The sequence below is a fragment of the Delphinapterus leucas genome, chromosome 13 (genome assembly GCF_059928025.1).
Source record: "Delphinapterus leucas isolate spDelLeu-1000000601 "Yukka" chromosome 13, BTC_Dleu_Yukka2, whole genome shotgun sequence".
Classification (NCBI taxonomy): domain Eukaryota; kingdom Metazoa; phylum Chordata; class Mammalia; order Artiodactyla; family Monodontidae; genus Delphinapterus; species Delphinapterus leucas.
In genome coordinates this window covers 2,362,748-2,389,366 of record NC_143141.1, presented here as the reverse complement: position 1 = coordinate 2,389,366, position 26,619 = coordinate 2,362,748, and the positions used below count along the sequence as shown (strand labels likewise).

The 26,619-nt window shown below is 48.7% G+C and overlaps 1 pseudogene; it reads left to right on the top strand.

Annotated features, from left to right (window-relative positions):
* Nucleotides 1-9,512: 9,512 nt before the first annotated feature.
* Nucleotides 9,513-26,223, top strand: LOC149747664 (uncharacterized; annotated as a pseudogene).
* The last annotated feature ends 396 nt before the right edge of the window (nucleotides 26,224-26,619 follow it).

Below are 26,619 nucleotides of genomic sequence, written 5' to 3'. Positions count from 1 at the left end.
TGTCACCTTGGACAATCCTTTAAGCCTCAGTTTCTGCATTCAGCGGGTGTCATACGCAGCCTGGTCCTCATTGGTCTACGAGACTTAGCACAGCGACTGGCTCACAGTGAGAGCTCAGGAAATAGTATTTTTCGGTCCAGGTTTTGGATCTCTGTAAAAGTAATCCAAGCCTGGATTTCACTGTGTGACTATTGGTCCCATGTATATTACCCTCGAGGGTTCACTGGTGGGCATCCCTTAAATGACCCCAAATGGATGTGCCCTGGTTTAGATAAACACCTGGCCCCGATCAAGCGGATAAGCACTAAGTGAGCCCCCCAGTGAACCCCCTGCCTGACGTTTCGGTCGTAAAAAGTAGGCCCATCATGGACTGAATACCTGATGAGCATATCTTCTAATGGCTTCGTCCTGCTCAGAAGCTTCTTCTAATTTATGCAGCTGTAATTCAACAAATATTTATTAAACCTAATGTCAGATTGAATAGATATCACCTGATTCTTTGCCCTTGAGGAAATAAAGTACATTCTTGGGGGAGCATTAGACTTAAATTCTTGAGCAGCAGACCAAGGAACGAAAAGTATACTGAAGATTCAAAATCCAAAATCTCTCTGCAGTCTGGAATTGGGGCATCTCACAAGAGCCCAGAGACGAGAGGCTGCTTCGGAGACCCCCTCTCGGGAGACTTCAAACACCCCACGTGGCACTTGAATCCCGTCAGAAGGAAAGTGTCTTATGTGGGCAAAAGCCGCCTCTTAAAAAACCAAGCTCACTGCTCTAGCTTCATCTCCAAAGACCAGTGCAGATAAATCTCAGAGAAATGTTGACGGGAAAACAGGAGCTGCAAAAACAAACACAGCACATCCTACTGTTTATGTAAAATCTGACAACCCGATACAAGCTACAGCTAGAAGCTCCTCTGGGGAGGGAGGGAAATAGCTTGGGTGACAGGAGGGGCAGATCCTGAGTTATCACTCAAATATGTTCTGTCTCATCAAGACAAGATCTGGAGGAAAATGGCAAAATATTCACATCTATTCAAGCTGGGTACCAGAAACTCTCTTACTAGCTTCTCTATTTTACGCAGGCTTGAAGTCCTTACGATTTTAAACATAACAAAAGTTGTCAACATAAAACTTGTCCTGAAAGTTGTAAAAACAAGAAAGAGAACTCATTAATTGTGTTTACATTTATGTCTGTATTTCCTAATCCCTTTAGGTCATGATTCCTGCTAATACATCAGCACAAAATAGAAATCGAACATTGTACGCCGGATGCCAGCTTGGGTTAAAACTTTCATGTGACAGTGTTATCAGTCTGGAAAAGAAAAACTTAAAAGCTAAAGTGATTTACGAAGGCATAAAAGAGCTCGGAGCTCACAGTGGGCTGGGAGAAACACATTAATTTTTGTGTTTTAAAACACCTATACACACATATCACGGAGTCAAATAGAAAACCAACCCGAAGATTTAATATAAAACATGAGACTTCAAAGACAGTTCTCAGTGTGGAGCTTTCAACTCCGCCCTGTGAGCTTCAAAGCCAAGTTCTCCATCCGCAGAGCCCCCTGTTCAAAGGTGTGAGGGGCTAGGGTGGACTCAGTGGACATCAGGACAGCCTAGACATGGTTCAGATGTTTTCTCTCTAGCTTGCTTCTCCAGTTTTCATTTTCAAGACCAGTAAAAAGTTTCCAGGTTATGAAATCATTTCTGAAGTTTCTAACTCTGAGGACTGGCCACTCGTTACAACATCCCCTAATTGTCACCCACCCCGGGTCACGGCCAGTCACCGGGTCACTGTGCCCATGTCAAGAGCCAGACAATTGTTTTTGTATCTGGTGCGTGTGTGCCCACGAGCAAAGCGCTGATCTTCCATTACTTCCTTCATTCGTAAATTCCACAGATATCTGGACACCTGCTACGTGCTGGATTCCAGGTATACGATGCTGAGCAAATCAAAGAATAAACCCCCCCTCACTGAGCCTAAAGTGATTTGGGAAAGAGAGACACCAAGTACATAAGTAAGTCTGGCAGGACACCGTGCATCCTAACTGATGGTTTCCACTTTCCCTTTTGCCCCTGACCTTCCTCCCTTCACAGGGACAAACAGAAGACTTCCCATGCCCAAGGATGACTGTCACAGAGGAACCAGGAGCCCAGTACGTAAATTCTTGGAGTTTAAGTTCAAAAGCTGTATTTCAAGGGGTGGGGAAGGGGAGGACAAAAATTTGGAAGGATACTTGCTGAACCGGTTTTCTCCTGCCCAAGGGGAGATAAAAACTCTCTCTGGGCTGATGGAAAAGGAATTGAAACAGAAGAGTGAGACACATGTGCTATGTGTCTGTTTATTGAAGTCTAGTTGATTTCACTATTGTGTTAGTTTCAGGTTACTGCACAGTGATCCATATATATCTCTATCGCTATATGAATTGAGTAGAGTTCCCTGTGCTATACAGTAGGTCCCTGTTGTTTATCTATTTTATATGTAGTAGTGTGTATCTGTTAATCCCAAACTCCTAATTTATCCCTCCCCACCTTCCCGCTTTGGTAACCGTAAGTTTGTTTTCTATGTCTGCAGGTCTATTTCTGTTTTGTAAATAAGTTCATTCGTATCAGTTTTTTAGATTCCACACATAAGCAATATCCTGTGATATTTGTCTTTCTCTGTCTGGCTTACTTCACTCAGTATGACAATCTCTAGGTCCATCCATGTTGCTATAAATGGCATTATTTCATTCTTTTTTATGGCTGAGTAAGATTCCATTGTATATATGTACCACATCTTTATCCATTCATCTGTTGATGGACATTTAGGTTACTTCCATGTCTTGGCTATTGTGAATACTGCTGCTATGAACATTGGGGGGTGCATGTATCTTTTCGAATTAGAGTTTCATCTTTTCCGGATATATGCCCAGGAGTGAGACTGCTGGATCACACGGTAGTTTTATTTGTAGTGTTTTCAGGAACCTCCCTACTGCTCTCCATAGCGGCTGCACCAACTTACATTCCTACCAACAGTGTTAGGAGGGTTCCCTTTTCTCCACACCCTCTCCAGCATTCAACGTTTGCAAATGTTTTGATGATGGCCATTCTGACCGATGTGGGGTGATACCTCATTGTAGTTTTGAGTTGAAATTCTCTATTAATTAGCGACGTTGAGCATCTTTTCATGTGCCTGTTGGCCATCTGGATGTCTTCTTTGGAGACAGAGTGGAACTTTTTAATGGAGATTTCATGTAGCTGGTTGCTTGCTCTCAACCCTCTTTGCTTCTTCCCCCTGTAAGACACGTGCGGTCTTGACCTCCACGAGGTACACGGCGTGCGTGTCCTGCTTGTCTCTCTGACCTCACTTCCCACACTTGGCCCCATGCTCCCAGGGGGCCCTGAGCACCAGGAGGCAGACCTGTCTTTTCTAAATGCTTAACCACTCGGGGAACGTAAAGAATGAAGGACTGGGAGACCAGGGCTTCAGGGCACGGCTCAGATGGGGGGCCTGGGGAGGTCCTGTGCAGGCAGTGAGGTGTTAGCCCAGGATAAACTGACGATGGGGAGTCAGGTACCCAGCCGCCAGGTGCATCACACACCGAACAAGAGCTGTGGAGGCAGGGCAGGGAGGAGTTAGCACGCTGAGGACTGAAATCTGGGTAGCCTCTGGGTAGATCACAGACCTCCCATAAAGTTCAAACCACCTGTTCCTTAATCTACACACACACCGGCCTCTGTGAAATATGCTAACAAGAACTTGTGAGAAACGCTGTAATTTTAGTGTCTTCATCACATCTAATGACAGCAGTAAAGTGCAGTGGGTTTCAACCTCCGCGTCCGAGCTCAGGAAAAACCTTCCCTCGCAGATACTTTCAGCTAAAACCGAACGACACACAACTGAGATTTGGGAACACAGACGTACGACTTCTGGAAGTTTACTTTGTGACATACGGAACCAGGAAGGAGAGAAAAGTGAACGTAATAATATATCTACACGCCCCAGCCTTGACTGATGCCTCAAAAGTTTTGCAGGGCTTCAGCGGGACGGGGTGGTGGCACTGAGGGTGCACCCACGCCGAACGCCGGAACCCAGACCCGCCCCGGGGAGAGGCCTGCCCAGCTCAGGAAAGGTCAGGTGCAGAAGTTCAAGGAAGACCAGAAGGGTGAGACCGCAGCTGTGGCAAGTCATCAGAATCTGAACCGAAAGCCAGCTAGGATGACAGGGGAACAGTCCAGCAAAGGAGAGGAAGGATGCTGTCTGAAAACTGCGAGTTTCTGAGGTGATGGATGGGGTCACATCATCTGAATCCTGGTTCAATGTCTGTGCCAAACAAGTCATCTGGGAATCGCCCAGCCCAGCCCAGCCCAGCCCAGCCCCTCCCTCCTGCTACTGTAATTTCTCTCTGGCCTGGAAAAGCTTTCTTCTAGCTTTCTTCTAATTCTTATTTAAGTCGTGGCATATAAGCTTCCCATCCACTCCTGATGGGAATTCACACACACACACACACACACACACACACACACAGCGTACGAGCAATTATTATATGTCCAGGCACTGTGCTAGACGGTGGGGATTAAAAGGACAATACGACACAGTCTTATCCTCCATGATTCTATAATTTAGAGAGAATAACCGCTAACACTGTCTTCATGGTGCCTGTGTCAGCCAAGAGTATTTCATTATTAAGTGGAAATGATGTTCATTTCTTCTTCTTTCTTACTCTTTGTAAATACACAAATACTATTATAATTAGGGTCTCTGTATCTACTCTCCATACTAAGTGAAAGTTCTGTAGCAGAGAAAAAAAAAAATCACTGCTCCAACGTTTATTCACTCATCAAACGTCTCTTGTAAGAAGCACTCTGACCTAAGATTATTAGCAGTCATACCATATTAGTACATGCAGCTTAACCAAGACGCCAGCACCACGGCACCACGGTGATCAAACAGCTCCAATCTTTCCTTTGCCTCTCCCGCCAGTATGCATTTGTTCATTTTATTTCTGTTCTTGGCAAGATTTAAATAAAGGCTTTTTTCTTTGTTCTACAAATGTTTGCAGCAGCTATGTTACAATGACTTAACACAGCATTAACTCCAGTATAAATATATACTCCCAGATTGCTTTTTGAAAAAGGAAAATGTTTACAATCTTTATCACAGAAACACTGAATTCATCGGCCTAAAATTTATTTAAAATGTCAGATGAGTTTGATAAAAATCTGTATCTGGAATTCATTTCTGAACAGTGTACAGTTATTACCTTGAATTCAAAGGAAAAGAATACACTATGTTCTGGTTTTCTCAGAACGTCAAGTTCAAGTTCAGCCATGTATGGCTCCTGTGGGTCTACTCTGCACGACACGCTAAAAAAGCACTTCTCACTTGGTTGCCCTTCTCATTTTAGTATACATTTTTAGTCCCACTTCTACAGTAAAACAAAGTATCAGTTCTAAGTGAAGACAACTGAGAAGCGTGGACCGAGATGAATGCAATTTTATTATCTTTTACATTTAGTGCCTTTACGCGGGTACTAAACAGGTGTGTCACATAAGAAGAACGAGTTTCTAGAGGGATGCAGAGCAGGGCAGGAGAGAAAAGTGACTCAACACTTGAGAAAATACATCATTGAACTACTTTAAATCTAATTAATTTGATGAATGAAATATATTTCTATTTTACCCACCCCCAAATAGAGGAACACAATGATAGATAGATGAGTTCATTGTTCACAATGTAAATGTGTTGTTTGTCTTGGAAAAGCCACAGAACATGAAATGCGTGCTGATAATTTTTTTCCCTCCATCCGGGAGACTTGGGAGCTTTCACAAAAGCTGGGGGAGACCTTACAGAAACTCGCACTTCCTCTCTTTTGCATTGAGGTACCCACGGTCTGGGGACGCGCAGCGCGTCATCTGTGGCTACAGAGCTGGCTGGTGGTGGGCAGAATGAAAACACAGGTCCCTGGGCTCAAGCTCACACCCTCATTCTGTCTTGTTCTCTGTCATTAAGAGATGGAAATAGCTGGAAATACCTAAAACCCACAGAAATCTCTTCTACTAGCATTACACTCCTTGTCATCTAACGATACTAAATAGATCGGATCATGGATTTTACTTCCACAATTTTATAAAGTTCAGTAGCTGAACAGAATGCTGCGGGAGTTGAATAGGAGGAACATTGAGAATCGAATTACTAGGCTCTAAAGTCTGTAGAATCATCCCAGTGGAGCTCAAGACATCTTGGGGAGCCCAGGTGGTCCCCCGTTCAAGGCACGGTGGTTCTGAGGTTGGCCTCGGAGCAGACTGCCACGAGGTGGCATCCAGAGCACACAGGCAGGGCTCCTGGGGCCTGTGTCCCCGAGGAAAACACACTGGCAAATGGGGAGAAGTGTGGGTCCCCCAGGTGCTATGGCAGGACCTGCGCTCCTTAATTAACCTCTGCTGTCTCTGCTCTCTCAACTGTAAGATAAGGAGCAACGACGGCCCTGAACATCTCACAAGGTGATCGTGGGGACAGATGGAGGCTGGGTGTCAGAGGGCTGGGAAGCTGGGAAGAGCCTTATTATTACTGTGTGTGTCCTCTCTTCCTGGTGGTGAAGACACTGAAGTAGAACGATACTTCTGTGTGTGCTGCTGCACGTATGTTAAAAATGAAACCTCCTGGGCTCTGCTCCAGACTTGCTGAACCAAAATCCCAGGGGCGGGGACCACACACCTGCATTGCAGAAGCTTCCCTTTGGATGTCGGATGGGTTGCGTGAGTGACTGAAATCCAAGGGCGGGAGACAGGACAGGCCCTGCACCCTTGCCCCACCGTGCGGTCAAGAGGTGGTTTCGCAGGAAGCCCCAAGCTACCCACAGAACTACCCGCAGACGCCTGTCTGGCCACAATCTCACAATCCCCGTCACCTTTCCCCAAACCAGCCTCCACCTTGACACCTGCAACCCTGGACCACACACGCAATGCCCGGCTCACATCTAAGTGCCTCTGCAAGGGCTGTTTCCTCTGCAGGAAAACTGGGGCTGTCACCTTTCAAGAACCAGCCTGGGCATCCTTCCCTGGCCACTTTCTGGGCTACCCGGCGCCGCACCGGTGCCTGCTTCTCCTACAGGCAGAACCAACAGCAGAACTTTCCATGCCTGATGCACAGATAAATGAATGAAAGGAAAGAGAGAGTGTAATTATACTTAGAAAAATTTTTCCAGAGCACTGAACACTATTACCTTTGCAAAACATATTCAGATTTCCATTCTACCGAAGAAAGATGTTAAGGAGCTGAGTCACAAACACCTAAATTCAAATACTTTTCCGACATGCATTACTTCACTGATAAGCTGTATAAATAAGGGCAAGTTATCCAACCAGAGACCAGGTTCCTCCCCTGCAAGGCTGAGGTACCATCATACAGCTCAGCCGGACTTCCAGAGGATTTTCATTAGATTCTATACCAATCAGCGTACTGCCAGGCAAGATGCTCCAAGAACGTTCATCCCCTTCTTCCTTTTTCCCTTTCCCACACTTTCTAGTGGGGTCTGGAATAGTCCACAATAGACACAGCTTGTAACAAACCTTCCAAAAGGAACTTCTCTGAATCTCATCCCCATTCAGTAATGTGCTGATAACAGTTTTAAAATTGGCTCTCAGGGAAGGGGGGTGGGGGGAGGAGACCTGATTTTTTTTTTTTTTTCTTTTTGCGGTACGCGGGCCTCTCACTGTTGCGACCCCTCCCGTTGCGGGACACAGGCTCCGGACGCGCAGGCTCAGCGGCCATGGCTCACGGGCCCAGCCGCTCCGCGGCAGGTGGGATCCTCCCGGACCGGGGCACGAACCCGCGTCCCCTGCATCGGCAGGCGGACTCCCAACCACTGCGCCACCAGGGAAGCCCTGATCTGACTTTTAACATCTGCCCATTTCTGTGGTGTATTTCCACCACGGCCAATTCCAAACTACTGACGTGTCGCCACTGAACTCAGAGTTGGGAAGAGATGCACAGAAGCTCATCTCGGGTCAGTACCTGTATCGCACAGATGCAAACAGGTGTAAAGGGCTCCTGGAAGAGAGGACAGAGAATGGGACGAAGTCATTAGGAACTGATGAGTTCTGAGAACTCACTACCTTTGTTTTTAATATAATTTAATAAGTGGCTCACAAAGTTCCGGAACATTGACAAGGGAGCTGTAGCAAACACCTCACCCCACCCAGAAGAAGCCGACTGTGAACAGTGTTTACGCCAGGGCACCCTGTTGGAGGGCTTTACACACGCGGGCTCCTTTAAACAAATGCAGGAAGTACAAGCTCAGACCTTCTACGTGGGTACGATACAGCTACAGACAGCCGGTGTCTGGATGGCAGTGACAGGCGCACGTGGGCATCGGTTCTGCCGGCAAAGCCCTGGCTGTGGGGAGAGGGTCTCCAGCTCTACCGCTGCCAGGGCCCAGGCGACAGGACGGCGATGATAAAGCTGGTTTACTGGTGCCCATCACGTCCTGTTGTATACACTGCTATGTCTTTGCTTTTATCTTCGGTCCAGTCTCCTTGTAAGACTGGACCTAAGATAAATGATGTCCAGGTTTCAGGACCCACTAAGCCTCTGAGGCTCTCACTTTGCAGGTGAGGATGCTGAGATGTAGAGGAAGAAGCCAGCTCCCCCGGGAAAGGAACAGGGACTGGAAGCCAGGTCTTGTACTTATATGAAACCGCTTGCTCTTCAAAGCACTGAAGGTGCTCTTTTTTTTTCTTTTTTTGCGGTACGCGGGCCTCTCACTGTTGTGGCCTCTCCCGTTGCGGAGCACAGGCTCCAGACGCGCAGGCTCAGCGGCCATGACTCACGGGCCCAGCCGCTCTGCGGCATGTGGGATCTTCCCGGACGGGGCCACGAACCCGCGTCCCCTGCATCGGCAGGCGGACTCCCAACCACTGCGCCACCAGGGAAGCCCTTAGGCGCTCTATTTTATTTGCTGTTCATTTGTACAGACACTGACTCATTTCCAAAGGGCAATAAGATTTATCCTCCGTGACTTATAGAAGCCTCTGTGCAGCTTGCTCAGTTCTGGACGTGACACCGAGTGCCCCAGGCTGCATCTGCACCAGGCCGTCTGTGTTTGAAGCCTCGCTTGGCAGTTGAAAGGGTAAAGTCCACCGGGGCCAAGTGTGCCACTGTGTCAGCAATAAATGGAGTCATTAAACCTGAGGACAGCCTATGAGTTATAGGTACTATTAGTGCCTCAATGTTACAAAGAGGAGACAGAGGTTAAGAATCCATCAGACATCACTAGGGCCGGCTTCATGGGCACGTGGCTGGTAGCCCCATGGGAACCCACGTGCAAAGGGCCAGCCTTGGTTTTCTGCTTCCCTCTCACTGTCTTGGAGTTCTTCACAGCTGTGTCTTTGAGTCTGTGTGTTCTAAGTGAAGCTGGATGGGAGAACGGGACCACGAAGCATGTGCTCCAGCAGAACAGATGTGCACAGCACGCGTGTCCCACGTGTGACCACCAGCCCTTGCTGCCTCGCCCACATGCAGCAGCCGTGATGCCCCGGGAGCATGGATCCCCGGGCGCCCACTGTGCCCGGCAGTTCAGCAAGACTCAGAATGAGTGCATGGTGACATGCCACCTCCGTAACTAAGCGGGGGACCCCAGAGCCCCGGGAGGCCAAGCTTCCTGTTAGAGCCAGAGCTTGCTCCAAAAGCGGAAAGAAACGCAATCGACCAAGGGCCCATATCATGTCCTTTCTTGTCTCCCTTGGGGTCCCTCAGCCAGCCCACTGTCACATGGCTGGTAAGTGGCAGAGTCAGGATGTGGAGCCAGGTTGACCTCACATCCCATTGGCTTTGGCAGCATCTCCTTCAGCCTCCCTCGAAGGGCCGCGGGATTCGCGTAGTTTCAGAAAATGTTTGTCATGATTCCACCGTTAGCGATCTGGACACCTGACCCTTATGTGTTTACCCCCTTTGACTTTTTTCCTTTTTTTCTTATTTTCTCTGCATCATTGAAGCTGCATTTTCTCCATTCACTGAGCAAATCATCACTCTGACCCAGGAACACACAACTATGTCACCCAACGGAGAATTGGCAAAGCGTCTACTTTCAGAGACAAGGATGGCTGAGGCATTTCTAAAAATCCTACTAAAAGCAGAGAACTGATGAGTTTCATGTAACTTCAAAGTCTTTCTGCTTCTTTTCCCCAACACCCATACTCTCAACTGAGGGCCATGTGGATTTCAGATTAAATGTCCAATTCTGACCTCCCTTACACTGCAAAGAAACTTCTCACAGGTCATAAATTGTTAGCACTTGCCGTAAGAAACCAAGTATCTGTGTACAAGTCCCAAAGCAGAGATCAGTCCCTGGAACCCCCCGGCCGCGTCTCCACAGAGCTTGTGTTGATGCGGATGCGATGACGTGATGTGTCAGAGAAAGACAGAGAGAGAGGCGGCTGAGGGGAGGCGAGGACAGAATCCAGGACGAAAAGCCTCACCCACCCACCCTCAGGGTAGAGTCTGGGGGCTTCAGAGACAATCACAAGAAGCCAACTTGCTTCTCTTCTTAAGAAGGAAATTTCTAACCTCAGAATGTACCTGTTCCCACATGTGTTAGTCATGGCTGAAGAGCGTGAACCAGGCAGTGGGTGCAGTAAAAAACAACCCTATGAAACGCAGAATTCTTGACGGAGAGCCATCCATCCCTTTCCAAGACACCCCAGCCATGGGACAAAGAGTCGGTGGGTGGGGACTTCCCCGGTGGTCCAGGGGTAAAGAATCCACCTTCCAATGCAGCGGACGCGGGTTCCATCCCTGGCTGGGCAACTAAGATCCCACATGCCGTGGGGCAACTAAGCCTGCGCGCCACAGCTACTGAGCCCGCGCGCCACAACTACTGAGCTCTCACACCTCAGTGAGGAAGCCCGCATGCCACAAACTACAGAGCCCGTGGGCCACAACTAGAGAGAAGCCTGCGCACCACAATGAAAGATTCCGCATGCCTCAACGAAGATCCCGCGTTCTGCAAGCAACTAAGACCCGATGCAGCCCAAAAAATAAAGAAAATAAACAAACAAATAAATAAATAAATATTTTTAAAAATCATTAAAAAAAAAAAAAGAGTCGGTGGGTGGAGCTCCATGCCCGGTGGCAACAAGCCCGTGTCTGCCATGAAAGGAATGTCTTTGATTCAGTAAATATCTACAGGAGGAATTTTCCAGCCCCTGGTGACACAAAAGTAAATTAGATAAGCTCCCACATCTAGGAATGGTCGGTGGGGGGGTGTTGGAGAGGATTTGGGGAGGTGGCCAGGATACCCACAAGCACAGGATGGTCCACAGGAGATGTGAACAGCGCTGAGACAGTCCTGGGGAGGGAGGTCCCAACTGACTCCCTAGGATTCTGGATCAGGGTCTGCATCAGGATCTGGGTCTGGAAGGGCACCGTCCCACGGGGGCGGCCGGGGAGCAGGGGAAGACAGCCGCGTGTCCGGAGCTCCCTGCGCACAGAGCTTCGCCCCTTCCACTCAGACACTCCGGGAAATACCAAACCCAGGCAACTCTGTTCATTTCCTCCGGCAAACAGAAAACACATTCCGTCTCCTCTTTCCATCTTTTCCTCCAGAAGCCCCTAAACGACACTTGCCCTTTGTACTCTGTGATAACTGTTCTGGTCCCGGGGAGCCTGCTGAGATGGGGGCAGAGGGACCCCTCCGCCTGTTTTCTAGGTCAGGGAGGGAGAGGCTGCGTTTACACAGTGCCGCCGCCCCTGCCGCCGTCTCCCGTCCCTGGGCAACTTCAGAGCTGTCAGTCAGACCCTTCCAGAAGGCGGAAGAACCCTGGGGAGGGAAGAAAGGATCTCTTTGCTTTTTAGTGCTTCTCATTCACTCGACTGACAGCCAAGGCTTTGCTCTCAGCAGTGCAGGGATCTGAGGCTGAAGCTGAACCCCCCCCCCGCTCCGGGGGACCCCGCTCCCCGACACGCAGGAGGTCTAGACACAGGGGATGCCGGGCCTCTGCGCCTGGGAGACAGATCATCCTTATTTACCTGTTTGTCAGGACTGCGCTGGGGCCACCGTGCGTGGAGCCAGGTCCCCCTTTGCCTGGTGTGGTCGACGGGCTTGGGGTGCCTGTCGGGGGCCCGTCTGCAAAATGGCCAGTGGGGAGGGGTAGGGAGAGCCACCGGCACAGCCACCTGGGGGCTGGGGGTGTCACTCGGCCACCGCGTGACGAAGAATCCTCCCGACCGCCCCACAGTGAGATGCCCCACCTTTCACCCGGCCGAGAGCTGAGGCCATCGTGCGTATCACCTCCTCCGCCGGACCCAGAACAAGGCCTTTCTTTCCAAAAACAGAAAGGACGCGATTATTTTGGTGAGCGAACTGAATGCTTCACAGTAATTCACTAAGAGGGCCTCAAATGTTGAAACTTCCACCTACTTCAGATATTCCTGAAGCGGAAGCAAGGGAAAGGCTTTTGTTAGGTCCGAGTTATTCAGCATCAGTTTCTCGGAGGCCGCAAAGTCGTCTTGATTTTGAGGCTCCCTGCCTGAGAGTAAGGCTCTCAAGGAGTCAAAATCAGTTGGAAAAAAGAAAACCAAACAAATAAACAAGCAAAACAGCTAGCCCGGTACCGAGGTCTAGGCTGAGGTCGCACCCTCTCCTAAAAGCTTGGGATCCACTGGAAACCAGTTTCACTACCCGACGGTTCTGAGTCCCCGGAAGAGCACAACAGGAGCTGGGTTGGTTTCATCACAGGGTCAGGCCTTCCTGGCTGGCACCGGAATTCCAGAAACCGGTAACAGAATGCTCTAACCACATCCAGTTATCAAAAACCTTGTGCAGGACAACAACATAATTAAAAAGTGCAGAGAAACCAACCGATAACACACACCTTACTAAGCTGGTACAGCGTGACTCACAGGCAAATGAAAAGGGCTCGAGGGTGTGCAGAGAGCTAAGGTCCTTAACAATGCAATACTTTTCACAGATTTTTCACATTGTAACATATTACCATAAATGGCAGTAACACCTGATGCTCTGGGACCCAACCCCAAAGCCTCCTCCGCTGGGTGTGTGTCTCCAGGACACACCTCCGTCTGTGTGACTTTGTGGAGGCCCCGGGCAGTGGGGAGAGGGTGTCACCAGGTGGAACCGCCGGGTGTCACAGCCAGCAGCACGGCGGCTAACAGCCAACACACAGGAAATCATTAAAATCCACTTAACTAGATTACGAAAGCGATTGAAAAATTATTTCCTTGGGTGAGAGGAAAGCCACACCTAGGTTCCTCTCTCTTCATTTGCAAGTGATATCCTATATCTGAAGCATACTAAGTGGAAAAAGAGAACAGTACATTCAAATGTCCCATGTATTTTTTTTTGACACTCCATGTGTTTTCATGAAATTACTGCAGTGTTCTACTTCCCACTGAGAATCACTTGAAGTCCCTAAATTCAACCACTGGTAACGTGTTTTGTTTTGTTTTTTTAAATATATTTATTTTATTTATTTACTTTGGCTGCATTGGGTCTCCGTTGCTGCGCGTGGGTTTTCTCTAGTTGCGGCGAGTGGGGGCTACTCTTCGTTGCGGTGCGCGGGCTTCTCATTGCGGTGGCTTCTCTTGTTGCGGAGCACGGGCTCTAGGCACGCGGGCTCAGGAGTTGTGGCTCGTGGGCTCTAGAGCGCAGGCTCAGTAATTGTGGTGCATGGGCTTAGTTGCTCCGCGGCATGTGGGATCTTCCCGGACCGGAGATCAAACCTGCGTCCCCTGCATCGGCAGGTGGATTCTCAACCACTGCGCCACCAGGGAAGCCCACCACTGGTAACATTTTTAGTTTTAATTCTAGTTGGGCTCAGAGTGAGGGAAAGGGTCCCTTTAATTAACTGACTCACGCAGGCCTGCCCCGAGCTCTCACTTGACCTTTTGGGAGAGAAATGCACAGCGCTTAGCACACAGGATGTGAGTCCAGGATGATGCTTTGAAAATACAGGAAGCGCCATCTAAACTCTAATGACCCAAATACACGCTGTCTCTCTGTCACTGCAAGGTGCCCTCAGCCCGGGTGGAAGCGCTGGCAGGTTAAGGTCACGGCCACGTCTGACACTCATGGCCACATCTGACACAAGGGAGGGGAGGCACAACACAGCACCGTCCTCGGCTTCCCACCAAGAGTGTGTGTTAGCTTCCCCACATGCACCTGGTGGGTCTGAACTCAGGGTCAAGGCACTGAATTTACAATTTTTCACAGACAGTTGATATTTTATACTTTCCCCTAGAGGGACATTTTCCAAATTTTAATATCTATTCACAGATGATTTGTGGGCAGGCAGGAAAAAACACGGCCCAAACACAAACACCACCGAGCCCATCACTGGGGAGCAGCCTTATTATCACACCAGGTGCTGATAACATATGTGGCTCTAATTGTTAGAATTTTATACATTTATGAATCCGAGACGAGTGCTTTTATAAACTCTCCGTGGGCAGATCCTACCCAATTGATTTACTAATTACTGACCAATTACACATGTCCCTCACTTCTGAATACTTTGTTAAAAAAAAAAAAGAACAAAGATGTTCAACTACATTTGCGATAATTATGAAAAGAAAGGTGAATTTCAGGTTTTCTCTTTGAGATTCACAGAAGCATAAAAATAATACGGTAGAGTGGTTTAACTCTGACTTCGTAACATAGCTCGTAAATGTGTTTCTCCAAAGGGATGAACTGCACCTCGAAAGATAATGTATGTACAGAATGGTCCACCTGACCCACGGTCCCTCGTCCCGACAAGGTCCTGTTTACCACTGGATCGCTAGAACCGAGGGAGTTATGTACGTGGGGATTCAACTTGAAATAAAGACATAAGATCCCGCCCGTTCTCTGTTTCCAGAAATCACGTTTAGGGAGCGGACGGTGGTCCTTTCAATCTGATAGGATTTTAGCTGCCGTCAGTTGACGCGCATCAAGCACGTGAGCTCAGTCTGTGAGGTGTGCTGAGTGCTCTGGGTGCAGCTTCAGGGCTGCCTGCGAGGACCTCACAGTAGGAGGCGTGCGAGAGCTGTAGACGGAAGGGCACCACTCATCCACTGTGTGTGTGCGTGCGCGTGCACGTGCGTAACGGAAGCCTTGGTGATGGAGGGAGAAGAACCAGGGTTGTCCTTACATCCAGCCTAATGTGGTCGGAGCCTAAAAGTGGGAGGGCGGAGACCATAAGCCGGGGGCCAATCCAGAAGCACACGATGCTCTAAACATCCCAGACTGTGTCCTGGAAGCAGTATGGGCTCCTGGGGCAGCTAAGCAGAGGGGAAGGTCACGATCGAGCTCTGGGTTTGTCCAGTAAGGACGATGGACGGAGGTGCAGGAGGTGAGCGAGAAGGGATGAGACACCTGTGAAACGAATCCTAAGACAAAACGCTCCTTCCACTACCAACACTGCAGGCTCCTCCACTTATCTGTAAAGAATATGATAGACACCCTTTGCCCTCCAGATACTGTAAAGGCCACCGTCTCCATCAGGAGGGAGATTCCGGCGGGTACACGAAGCAGAGTCACGCGTTTTGAAGCCACTGACGCAGCACACGCCCAGGGGCGCCCTGTAGAAAAGCCAGCATTGTCAGGGGCGCAGCACACGCCCAGGGGCGCCCCGTAGAAAAGCCAGCGTTGTCAGGGACGCAGCACACGCCCAGGGGCGCCCCGTAGAAAAGCCAGCGTTGTCAGGGGCGCAGCACACGCCCAGGGGCGCCCCGTAGAAAAGCCAGCGTTGTCAGGGGCGCAGCACACGCCCAGGGGCGCCCCGTAGAAAAGCCAGCGTTGTCAGGGGCGCAGCACACGCCCAGGGGCGCCCTGTAGAAAAGCCAGCATTGTCAGGGGCAGGTCCCTGCACACCCTCTGGGCACGGCTGCCCCAGGCCACCTGGCTCCATCGGCAACTGGCTTTGGGTTTAAGCCGATCTCTTTGGCTTTAGGAAAATCCCGAACTTATACAATACCGTCTGAGTACATCAGCTCTTTATGAAGCCATCTGCCTGTTACCCTTTTTACTTTTAAAATCACATTTCAGTTACTTATTCTCTTCTTTGCTACACATTTGAAGATATCATTCTAGCTTTTCTTTACATCCCTTTGAACTTGAGCGTCTGGTGCAGCGGAAACCTCTCTCAAAGTTGGTCCGGGTACTCCAAGTACAGCCCAGGCCACTAAGAGCCTGTACTGAGGTTTCAGATTTCTCTAGTTTTTAGATTTTTATTTATTGTTTCCAAATTGCAGTGTAGACTATCTCTGTGAGGACAAAAAACCCTGAAGAATCTATAGAACTTGAATCTTCCATGTCTTGTGGAATTTTCCTTCCTTCTTTCTTTCCTTCCTTTTCCTTCCCTTTCTTCCTTCATTTCTTTCCCTTCCTTCATTTCTTCCTTCCTTTTTCTTTCCTTCCTCCCTCCCTTCCTTCCTTTGTCTCTCTTCTTTTCCCTTTTTCTCTTTTTCTTCTTTCTTTCTTTCTTCCTCCCTTCCCTCCTCTTTCTTCCTTCCTTCCTTCCCTCCTTTTTCTTTCTTTCCTTCCTCCGTCCCTCTTTCTTTTTTCTTTCTGAAGTATAGTCGATTTACAACATTGTGTTAATCTCTGCTGTACAGCAAAGTGACTCTGTTTTACACATTTATACATTATTTTTAGACATTCTTTTCTATTATGGTTTATCCCAGGAGATTGGATGTAGTTCCCTGTGCTGTGCGGTAGGACCTTGTTGCTTATCCCACTGAACTTTCCTACAAGCCGGTTCCTTAAGAACATTTCCTAAGAGAGTCTAAGGATATCATTTAAGATGTTTCATAGAACTACCCATCTACCCGTGTCCACTTGCAATATTAAAGTATACCAATTCACAGTTCAGAGGCTACAAGCTGCCAAATGAAATTAAATACAGTTAGTAAGGAAAACTTCATTTTAAAGTGTTTTTTCTATATAAATGTTACAGAATCACCTTTATTTCTATTAAACTGAAATACGGTAAAATACGTCTCCAAGGGTTGAGCACAATACGCTCACTAGCTTTTAGCAATTTTAAAATTTATGCTTGATCCTGTGGTTGACATGAATTGAAAGAAAGATCTGTAGCGCCCGGCAAATGGCAAAACCAAGCTCCTGTGTTATTAACAACGAAATGCACATCATGCAGCACAGAAGTTTCAAGGATGAACACACGTCAAACTTTCTACTTTAACAGCGTAACAAGTATTTCATCCCAGGTTAACTCTGCCTTGACTCTAGAAACATACACTAAATTGTTAAAAGTTACTTTGTTTAAACTTGAATGTAAGCAGTGACACAGAGCTAGTCTATTCTGTTGGAAATCAGGGGAGTGGTTATCTTTGGGGGACAGTGACCAGACAGGGGTACAAGGAGGCTTCTGAGATGGTGGTAATGCTTGTTCCTTGATCCAGCTGGTGACACACGTAGATTCCGCTGATGGAGAGTCACAAACTTTACACTTCTCATCTGTGTGTGCACAGCTGGCATTGGCAAAGGATTTAATAATTCACTTTTCTATGTAGCAATCCTCTGGTTAGAGAGACACGGCTGAAGGAAGCAGAAGTAAAACTGAACATTGGAGAAATGACACAGCTTCCTCCCAGCTATAAACATGGATGCAGGAAGCCCAGGAATGAGGAAGAAAGTCAGTTTTGAACTCTTGGGAGGAAAAAACTAGTGGCAGCGGGAGGTGAGGTGAGGTGGGGATGTCAGGTCTTTATGCACCTCTTTTCTTTTCCCAAATCCCACTGGATGTCACCCACTCCTGCTCTGAGGACCAGTAAGGAAAGAGGCATGAAGGCCAGTGTCCCAAATCAGGATGCTTCGGCAAATCTTGTGTGGCCTCTCCGATTGGCAAGGGGACCCTAAGCTTGCTTCTCCCCGTCCTTCTGAGATCCTGGGAGGTGGCTGGGGACGTTGTTTCCCCTCGATCTTTTGTACCTGAGGTTGATGAAATCTGATACATGAGCATACATGAAGCTGACAGGAACAACGTCACAGGAAGGTCAGCGTAGTTTTGTGAATTAAAAAAAAAAGTTGAGAAAAGACAGACATGCTCCAGACCCATTGTGTTCCATGTCATTCCCCCTGGCATCTGGAGTTCAACAAACGCATGAGGCTTTGAGCGTCTTGGGGTGAACTTTACCATCCTTTTCCCCGTTCTCCCCACACAAGCAATGGGGCCATGACAGTCGCTGTGTTTTGTCCACCCTGCAAACCGCCGGCTCCAAGGGAAGGACATTTAATTTCGAGGTACACAGGTGACTGGACATTCCAAGGCACTGGACTTTTTCTCTAAGGAAAAATGTCCTTGGCAAGTACACAGGGTAACAAGGGGAATGTCTGCATACCTAAGTGTAACCATCAATCCCGCTTTTACCCACGGTGTAAAAATACAATATAAAGCAAACCAGCACACACACCTGACCTTCCTCCTATAATCCTGTCCTACGTCCACCTTTCCGCACATAGAGAACTTGAATTTTCACTTGAGAGAAGAGTACGTGGGCTTATAGGAAATATATGCCCTGGAAAGCAAATTAATCAATCCACGCACGCCTTTCAGTTGGACGAGCAATGGCTCTAAGGAATGGCTCTCCGGCCAAGCTGCTGGGGTCCAGGGGTGCAGGGACCTGGCTGCCGGCTGGAGCCGTCACCCCAAGCGTGTAGGGCTGTCGCCCTGCATTGCATGGGCACAGTAATTCCCAAACGTGTTGGCCACCATGCAGGGTCCCTTCATTTTTTCCATGTTATAAACTCACCTCTCATTTTCAATACGGTGTGATAAGTTCAGTATAGATCTAATCTGGGCAACTCAGAAGCAGGGACCCACATGGAGGAGATTTGGGGTGAAGCAAGTTTCATTTTGCCACGAAAATATGCACACCACGCATCTGATCACACCCATGGAGTTCCATTTGATAACTGGGTTCCACGAATCATCCAGAAACACAAAGGCCCCCTGGTCTCGGATTCCTCTATTACTTAAGCGGCACATTAATTAATACAATTTAAAGTTTTTTTTTTAATCCACTTCTGGTTTTACATCTAACCTTATGCTTACCAGTCATGAAAATACTGAAAAAAAACTCAAAGCAAAAATTAATTCTGCTCTTCCTATGTTTGTATCAGATAGCAGTATGCGGGGTATTTACTAGGTCTGCTCTTCCTATGTTTGTATCAGATGGCAGTATGCGGGGTATTACTAGGTCTGCTCTTCCTATGTCTGTATCAGATGGCAGTATGCGGGGTATTACTAGGTCTGCTCTTCCTATGTCTGTATCAGATGGCAGTATGCGGGGTATTACTAGGTCTGCTCTTCCTATGTCTGTATCAGATGGCAGTATGCGGGGTATTACTAGGTCTGCTCTTCCTATGTCTGTATCAGATGGCAGTATGCGGGGTATTACTAGGATGTGATTGCGTTTAATACAGGATGTCTGAATTCTGTGGTGTAAAGTATAGAATGAGGGCAGCAGAGAAATGCCTGGGTGTAACTTACAGAAGCCAGCACACCTTACGGACACGCTCCTGCTATCAACACAGTTCTGACACTCACCCTGCCCCCTCAAAGAGTTAATGAGATAGTCTCTTTAATGGCCCTCTCTGAATTCGGTCTTAGAAAGTACCAAGCAACGAGTCAGGAAAATTACTTAACTAGCTCAACTCTCCCAGCTACTAAATTTGAACACAGGACAGAGGAATAGTTTGTAACCACGCTATTGACTCAAAGGGGGAAAACTGCCCTTTGGAATATGGAGATTATATACTTCCATACACATTACATACATGTACATACACGTGTATGTTAACATCAAGTAAGCCATGTTGCACCGTCAGCTTCCCATTATTTGTCATTTGCTCAAAAAGTATTAATACCTTGGGAATTAGCGGGTATAGTGTTTTTTTTAAAAAAAGGCACAAAACACTTTTGTTTATGGTCTTAATTCTTTTACCTAAAGTCTGAAGTGATTAGAGGACTTTACGATTCAGGGTAACTTGAAAGAGTTAGCTGTTCCCCAGGAGAGAGAAGGACTTACATCCACTTTGGCCAACTTCAAGTTGACCTGGAACACCTAAAATGGCCCAACCTCTTTCACGGTGGCCAGGAGCTAATTGATACCAGGACTCCAGTCACCTGGCCCGGCCCTGCTAGAGATGCCTCTGGAGGTCAGTCCCCAGGATCAAACACACCCTGCAGGCCACCCTGGGTACCTGAAGACTCTGACGTTATAAGAACACTCACACTGCACACACACAGAAATAAGTGTGTTCCCACACATATTCTACTTATAATAAACTAAGAGAACAGTTTAAACACTAAACATTTTTGAGATCTTCCTACCCCACTGGTAATTTGGAATTCTCCAGAGATTAGTGACATAGGAAAAAGAACGCTCTCTCAGCGAGAAGGCCAGTGTCCGAGTCCTTCCTCAGTTTGTTTCTCAACAGCTGTGAATCCCAGCCATGAATACTTACGTGTCCCAATTCGAGTTCTCTCCCCTCATCACTGATGTAAAAACATATCAATGCAGGGATGTATTCCTGCACTGAAGTGTGAGTGTGTGCAAGTGTGTGCGTGTGCTCGTGGGGTTCTTTTAAAAGGCAGTCCTTTCTTTTTGTATTGAGATTTCTCAGGGGATATAGTTTTCCCGACTGTGAAATATAATTTACATAGTAAGATCTCTCTTCTACTAGTAAAAACAAATTCATTCGTTTAATCATGCACCTTGAGTCTGACACTGTCACTGTATTAACTGTATCAGTTAGAAAACAAATCCGGTATTAATTGTACTTTCTTCTACCTATTTGTGGCCAGAGGTACAAATACAGGTTTTTAACACATAATATACTTATATTTCAAAAAAGTCACCAGTACACTTTCGAGGAAGCTGCTTTTCACATTGATTTCTTTTTTTTTCTTTTCATACATTTATTTATTTATTTATTCTTGGCTGCATTGGGTCTTCGTTGCTGCACACAGGGTTTCTCTAGTTGCGGTGAGCGGGGGCTACTCTTTGTTGAGGTGCGCGGGCTGCTCATTGCGGTGGCTTCTCTTGTTGCGGAGAATGGGCTCTAGGCGCACGGGCTCAGTAGTTGTGGCACGTGGGCTCAGTAGTTGTGGTTCGAGGGCTCTAGAGCGCAGGCTCAGTAGTTGTGGCACATGGGCTTAGTTGCTCCGCAGCATGTGGGATCTTCCCGGAACAGGGCTCGAACCCGTGTTCCCTGCATTGGCAGGCGGATTCTTAGCCACTGCACCACCAGGGAAGTCCCCACATTTATTTCTGAATCAGGAAAGCTATTGGATTATCTACAAGATTTACTCTTTCCCAAATTTAATTTACAGCCAAGTCATTTTAGAAGCCACAATTACCAACATGCAAGAACCTCTACTTGAAAAATTTGTGTAATTTGAACATGCAAAACCAATTGTTCTAAATTTATTAAAGCATTTTCCTCTCAGGCTCAAATCCTAGAAGCAGCCTAGCGTAGGACTAGATGTGTGAATTATAAACTTCTGGAAACAGAGGCTTCTGATCAAGACATTGCAGGATTTTTCTGTACAGTGTTTTCTCTAATGCTTTAGCCAATCCATTTCTAAATGTCCCAGGAGACTACTTTCTAAGCTTGTGCTCTTCCCTTTCCCAATAACTCAAAGCACAGGGGTAATTCTCTTGAATCTTAGCTTAAATTTTTCCTTGGAAATTTCACTGCTGTATCATCTTGTGAGCCTTAATTTCATCCTAACACTGCCAGCCTGGCTATTCCAAGTGGCAGGAGCCACCTTTGAACTGCAGCTCAAGCCTCCCTCGGCCTCCAGGCTCTGGAAGACATAGGTTCCCCTTCCCCCACCTGCAGCCTGGAAAACCTTCTGAGGCTGAGGCTGGGAGCTCCCGGTCAGTCTTCGTCTGGCTCCAGGACAGCGAGACAAGTCTGTCCCTTTCCTCTGCGCGGCGGGACCTCATCTGACTGCACGGCCTTTGGAGACACAGGAACCCAAGCTCAAATCCCAGCTTTGCCACACTCTCACTCTGGAGGCAGCCACTTCCTCCTTCTGAGATCAGTCTCCTCGTCTGTAAAATGGGGATGATAACCCCCGCCCCCCATGTTGTGGCCAAGGTACCCCTTGGTGCCCCGTGCAGACCCCGAAGCAGTGGCTGTTACTATTCTTGGAAGCACTGCTCTCCCTGGGGCTACGTGGTGTTGGCAGGGATGTCCAGCATGAAAACTAAATGCTCGTTCTCTTCTGTGCAGGGGAATCCGCTTTTTGGTACGCCAGAATACACAGTTATCAATTCCACGCCATCCCAGCACCGGAGGACACCTTGCAGAAGGTTTAACCTGAGTCTTTACCTTGCAGCCCTGGAAACCACGCGCCGGTCACTGCAGGACTTGCGTCCAGGAGGTCTCCTTGCTGCTTCGCTCTGAGAAAGTCCAGTGCAAATCCGCAACCCCAGTCCTCACACCCTTGTCAGAGACAACATCTGCCTGGAATTGGGAATTCTTTCCTCAAGAAGACCACAGGGGGCAGCAGAAACCAGGAGGGGCACAGACAGGTCTGTGCAGACAAGTCCCTGAGAGTGGGCAGTGGTCTGACATCATTCCCATCCACAGAGCAATTCCTCCCCAAAGCAGGAGGGACTTGGCACTGGGGGACAGCCCACAACCCGCACGCGGCCGAGTGAAGACAGTAGCCAGACCACTGCTGGGGCCCAGCTTTTACCAAGTGGCAGGTCTAGGACGGATGCGAGTGCTGGACCAAACCACTAGCTTAGGACTGCCCAGGCCACACCTCACCCCTTTATACTACGACTACCACTTCACCCGCAGGCCAGGTGGGCTCCAAGCATTCTGAATTGCAACTCTACCCCATCAATTCGGAGGCGGGGCTTGGAATTTCAGATCAGGATCGGATTTGGTGAGAGTCATAATAAATCCATGTTGCTGCCCGTGCACTATGTATTTCATAATATTTACAAATTAATCTCTCAAAGGTAGAAAAATGGCAGATGTATTAAATCGAGAGTCTGATGTTTATACACTAACAGTAGCTGGTCACCTTCTACAGCACATTCAGGGTTTGGACTTGACACCAGTCTGTTAAGAACGTTGAAAACTGTTGTGTAAATTACACCCCCACTGTACTGACTCCAAAATTAGTATCTGATTCTATGTAATTATATCTCTTACTGTCAGTTGTCAATTTCATCCCATAGTTCTTTTTTAAGGAGACGCTTTCAATGCTTAAAATCTCAAAGCTTAACATACACCTGCCTTGCAGGCACTATCTTTCACTAAGACATTTAAGCAAGTAGTTCACTTAATTAATCAATTAAAATGTAAGATCACGTAACAGAAGGTCCAGGAGGGGGAAGAACACCGTACACTTAAAGAGACGTGAATATTAAAACAAAGACTGGGGCTTCCCTGGTGGCGCAGTGGTTGAGAGTCCACCTGCCGATGCAGGGGACACGGGTTCGTGCCCTGGTCCGGGAGGATCCCACATGCCGCGGGGCAGCCCGGCCGTGATCCATGGCCGCTGAGCCTGCGCGTCCGGAGCCTGTGCTCCGCAACGGGAGAGGCCACAACAGTGAGAGGCTCGCGTACCGCAAAAACAAACAAACAAAAAACAAAGACTGTCCCAATTATCAACGCATAAGATATTTCTATTCAGAATTAGAATAGAAAATTCACCAAATCCGAAAATTAATTAAAAGTTTCTCAAAGAGCAAATCTCTCCAAGTTTCTGGAAAGGAACCCATCATTTGCTTACCTAAATGGTAGGTACAGAAGCCTAGAAATGAGTTTGTCACTGTAGGGCGGGCTGGAGTACTTGAGAAATGCTTGGATAAACTGTAGACCCAGAGTATAAAATCTCAGTTAGTATAACCATTAGATCAGATACTCACACACTTACATCATCTCAGGAAGAGGAGAATCTCAGAAAAAGAGCTCCAGAAACAAACAACTACAGGAATTTCTCAGCAACCACTTCCCTATTTAACCAGTCTCGCTGGCTACCCACAAATCCTTCCCCAGACCCAACTTAAGTCTTCACGCCTTGAGGCAACCCTATCCCTCTTAACTACCCTCATCAGAGACCGAAAACAGTTGATTGCCCTTCTCTGCATAATAAATCCATTCACATTTTTTCAAATATTAAATTATCTCAGCCTTGAATCATCCAGTCTAAATGTCCTCATGTCTTTATCTTTACTTCCCAGATCGCGTACGTAATACACTCACCAAATGCTGGTCTCCGCTCTGAACTCTCTTCCACCATCTCCCCTTCCTGTCTAAATTGCGGGGCTCAGAACCCCACCAAGACCCGAGGCTCACACCACAACCTCTACAGAGATTCAGCTCAAAGCTCCAGAAGCTTCAACTGCACCAAGCAAAAAGGTAAAATGCTCGTTTCTATCACTCACAACAAAAATTGTATCAAGAATTCCAACATGTTTCAGTGACTTTTTTGTACCCTAGCTGTAAAATTCAAGGCAATTATTCACCCATTATTTTAGAACACTCCCCATTTTGATCACAATATCCTTCCCCTGCTGTCAACAGTTTCCCTGCATTAGTGGGAAATGCCAGCCTTCAAGTGTTGTAAAAATTTTGGTTGCCAGTTTCAGAAAAATAACAGGGTAAAAATAAGTTCAAGGCCATCACTTCTCCTTTGAAAAGAAAATGTTAGCCCCGAGTTTGCTACAAGAGTTTCAATTTTTTGAAACTCCTGGGTCACGAATTTTAGTTCAATATGGCAAAGTATGTTGACCAAAATGTCAAAAAATGTAAATATCAAGCAACCCGCGGGAGGCTTTTTAAAATGTTCAGAAAGTACTTAAAATGCCTTCCGAGTCCGCCAACAATGTCCTCACCAGGCAGACGGCCCGCCGCGTTGAGGATCAGCTGGCCCCTTCACCGTTAGAACAGCAACCGCACAGAAAGCAAAGATTTCGACCAAATATGGTTCGTCTGTCCTCAAATTTTCAGCATGACCACTAAAAATACGTTCACAAAAAATCCAGCCAAGCATTACTTTCCTCCCAAAGTGCTTCTCGGATTATAAAACAGCTTTGAAAGTTCAGCCTGACAAAACAAATATGGTACTAGGAGGAGAGACCTGGAAGGCGATCACAAAAAGTCTCATTTAGATTCCTGGAAAGCACGGCTTCTTCGAACAGCTATTCAGATCGCTTTGGAAGGAGACATCACTTGCTTCCCTCAAGCCAGGAGTTTAACTTCACTCTGTCCCCCTGCATCGCAAAATCCGAACGAGATGGATGTTCCATTCCGTACCCCCAGTGCATTAAATCTCCCCTCGGCACACGGTGTAAAGTAGAACAACTCAAAAGCAGGAGTTTTCCTCGCGCCAAGTGCGCAAGAATGAATACCCGGGTATTCAGGATTCTAAAGATCCCTTCTGCCCCTAAACGCCTCAGCTACAGAAAACTAGAAATCAGTGGAACGCACTTTAAGCTTTAAGAAGCTCAGTTTTGCCTGCGGGCGGGGTCGAGAAAGACAATTACAGACCTCGATTCCCCTCCAGAACCCAAAGAAAAGATCACTGTTACTGAGCCACTGGGGCACAGTGGGTCCTCCTGCCCCCGAAGCGCAGGCCTGCCGGGGGTCTCACCTCTCGAAGAATTTCCTGCTTCTCCCCCGCAAACCGCCCTCAACATCCCGCCCACAGGTCTGGGTGCGGGTCGCCGAGTCTAACCCGGTGCTTGAGCTGCCCCCGGGCTGCAGCGACCCCGCGGCAGACGCCTGGCACCGCCCGACACCGAGCCCCCGGTCGCCCACCTTCTCCGGACGCCGCGCCTCCTGGCGCCCGACCCCGAGGCGCTGGAGCCGGGGACGAGCGTGTCACATTTTCCTCTCCGGCGGCCGCTCGGGCGCGCGCCACGCGCTCCCACAATCGCGCCAACTGGAGCGGAGACCCGGGGCCCGGGCGCCAGACGCGCGCGGCTCAGCGGCTCCCGCCTGCCTCCGCCAAGCAGCCTCCCGACGCCGCCCCGGAGCCCCGGCGAGCCGCCTTCGCGGGTCCGGATCGCTCGGCGCCCGGCAGCGGCGGCGGCCGGCGTGGAGCTGCGCTCAGCCCGCGCCGCGCGCCTCATTGTTCCCGGCGGCAGCTCTGGGCTCCTGGCCCCCGCGCCGAGCCTGCGCCGCGCCCCGCCCCCAGGCCCTTCCGCCTCCGCGGCCGCCTCCGGCCTCCCCTCCCGGCCCCGCTCACCTAGCGGGCGGCCACCGGCCCCGGGAAGTTCCCCGTCGGCTCCCCACGCCCCCGGCCCTGCTGCCCTGCCGCGGCGGCGCAGGGGGTGCACGCCGAGCCCCGCTTCTGACACAGAGCGATCGCAGACTCGGGCGGCGCGGCGGCCTCAAAAGGCACGCCTGTCCCCGCCGCCGCCTCCTGCCAGCCCCGGTCCTCCGGGGGTCACCTGCACAGGCTCCGCCCGGCACGGCGCGTGGCACCCGCGGGCACTCGGGCCCCGCCGGCGGCAGGGATGCAGGGATGAGGACGGGCTGTGAGTGGCAGAGAGGGTGTCGGGGCGCCTGGCCCCGCGGAAGTGAGTCTTTGTGCGCCCCTCTCCGGCACACCCTCCCGCGGCGCCGAAGGCCGGGCTACCTGCGCG